The sequence below is a fragment of the Schistocerca piceifrons genome, unplaced genomic scaffold (genome assembly GCF_021461385.2).
Source record: "Schistocerca piceifrons isolate TAMUIC-IGC-003096 unplaced genomic scaffold, iqSchPice1.1 HiC_scaffold_1294, whole genome shotgun sequence".
Taxonomy (NCBI): domain Eukaryota; kingdom Metazoa; phylum Arthropoda; class Insecta; order Orthoptera; family Acrididae; genus Schistocerca; species Schistocerca piceifrons.
Window position 1 is genome coordinate 95001 of NW_025727118.1, and position 2500 is coordinate 97500.

The 2500-nt window shown below is 57.8% G+C and overlaps 1 non-coding gene across 1 annotated transcript in view; it reads left to right on the forward strand.

Annotated features, from left to right (window-relative positions):
• Positions 1-2427: 2427 nt before the first annotated feature.
• The window catches only part of LOC124731564, a 1909-nt gene continuing 1836 nt past the window's right edge, over positions 2428-2500 (forward strand). The window contains exon 1 of the ribosomal RNA XR_007008348.1: positions 2428-2500. This exon is cut by the window's right edge and continues 1836 nt beyond it. This is a non-coding gene — a ribosomal RNA (small subunit ribosomal RNA).

Consider the following 2500-nt stretch of genomic DNA (forward strand, 5'->3'; position numbering starts at 1 on the left):
AACCTAACCTATGTTGTGCCTTAACCTAACCCATGTTGTGCCTTAACCTAACCCATGTTGTGCCTTAACCTAACCCATGTTGTGCCTTAACCTAACCCATGTTGTGCCTTAACCTAACCCATGTTGTGCCTTAACCTAACCCATGTTGTGCCTTAACCTAACCCATGTTGTGCCTTAACCTAACCCATGTTGTGCCTTAACCTAACCCATGTTGTGCCTTAACCTAACCCATGTTGTGCCTTAACCTAACCCATGTCGTGCCTTAACCTAACCCATGTCGTGCCTTAACCTAACCCATGTCGTGCCTTAACCTAACCCATGTCGTGCCTTAACCTAACCCATGTCGTGCCTTAACCTAACCCACGTCGTGCCTTAACCTAACCCACGTCGTGCCTTAACCTAACCCACGTCGTGCCTTAACCTAACCCACGTCGTGCCTTAACCTAACCCACGTCGTGCCTTAACCTAACCCACGTCGTGCCTTAACCTAACCCACGTCGTGCCTTAACCTAACCCACGTCGTGCCTTAACCTAACCCACGTCGTGCCTTAACCTAACCCACGTCGTGCCTTAACCTAACCCACGTTGTCGCCTAACGTAACCCACGTTGTCGCCTAACGTAACCCACGTTGTCGCCTAAACCTGCTCTGTAATTGTTATACGACTCGTTCAATTAGTGTAGTGTTGCCCACCCGCAACCCTCGCAATATAGTTCGCTACTCGCACTCCCCGCTCCCCTGTGTATCGCTTCATGTTAAACACCTTGCAAGTCTTGCTCACTTTCCACATGCTCCTGCTGTACACTGTAATGTGGATGGCAGCAGGACGTACATGCCGCCCCTCCCCACGTCCCCACCTTGCCCCCTGCCTTCGCAAGCTGGTTGGTGAGAACTTTGCATGTTCAATGCCCTCCGCATGCGACGTACTCAGGCTACGTTGTGGTGCGGCCTGTGTCAACTGTCCGCTAATGTCGTACGCGTAAACCACAATCTGTACTGCACATTCGTCCTTATGTACTGAATGATACATCGTGGCACATGTGTGACCGTACAACGACTGCGCCCAAAAACGGCGGACCATACAGTGCAAATATTGTGCACGCAGCTACGTGTCGTCTCCCTATGAGAGCTGGATTGCAGTGTGGTACGCCATAGAGACGTGTGGGAGGAACGGACGCCGTGGATGGCGATCAGCATGAGCTGTCTGTTGATGTATTCGGACCTAGTCGTCTCTCCTCACACACCGTGATGGCATGGTGCACCGCGTTCCATATCTGCGACATGCTACAGAGGCCGGTTGACAGTCGTTCGAGCAATGGACATCGCATACGTACGGGGGCCACCTTCCACGTATTGTCTAGGCGTGCACATTTTGTTGCGTGTATGTGGGCAGACGTAGTGTGGCGTGACACCTGACACAGGCATGCAATAATCGTGGAAGTTGCAAATGGCGATGGACGCCTGCGTTTTCTGGTGAAGTTACGCAAATGAACAAATGGTAACCTGTTGTGGTGCGGTTGTTCTCGCTAGGGGTGAATCGGTGATGGCGACGATAGGTTGAGGTACTAACCGGTTGTTCCAGCGATACCCACCATGCCGACGAAACTGAACGGCATCTGGGTGTGAAGCGATACGCGGCGGTGGCTGGGTGGGACCGTCCCCGGCCGGTGAGGGGGCGCCTCCCGGCGTGCTGGCCGCGCGGTGCGTGGGCGCACGCGCTACAGCCGGCTGGTGGGGGCGGCCAGTGGCAGGCGCGCCGGCCGACGGACGCGGCAGGCGTCGCAGCTGCGCGCCGGCGCACCCTGCGCGCGGCGCCGTGCGGCCAAAGTAGGTCCTCGCGGGCCCGGTGCGAAGCGCGGTGGACATCTTCAGTGTGCTGGTCCGATTGAGGACTGTGTGCGTTGAGGATGCGCTGCCGCCCGGCGCTCGGCGCCGCGACGCCGTCTGCTGCTCGGTCGCCCCAGCGGTTCTCGCTGGTGGTTTGTATCGCAGCTGTGCGGATGTGTTGGCGCGTGCGCTGTGCTGGGAGAGTTCGCTTCGGCACCCAAGTGGGGCTTTTGTCCTTCTGTGGCGCTGGCGTTGGAGCTGCCGGTCACCGTAGGTGGCGCGTGTTGTCTCCCGCCGGCAATGCCACGACAGCACGCTCCCGGGCCTCTGTCGGCAGCGGCAAGCTCAGTTGGGAGCACGGGTGGTCGCACCGAAAGCGTCTACTCGCCTAACTCCGGGCGATTGCGCCTCTCTCGAACCCGACCAAGTACTTGGGACGGCGCTGCGCGCCGCCGGGACCTGAGAGGGTTTCGAGGTGTATTGTGCAGGGGAGCTCAGCCTCCTCCTGTTTGCAGAATGATTGAGCGGACGCTTGCGTGTTCGCGCGGGCCCCCGGGACACACTCCCGGGCGGCCGGCTGCTCAGCTCTAGTTGACGCAGCTCCCTGGTTGATCCTGCCAGTAGTCATATGCTTGTCTCAAAGATTAAGCCATGCATGTCTCAGTACAAGCCGC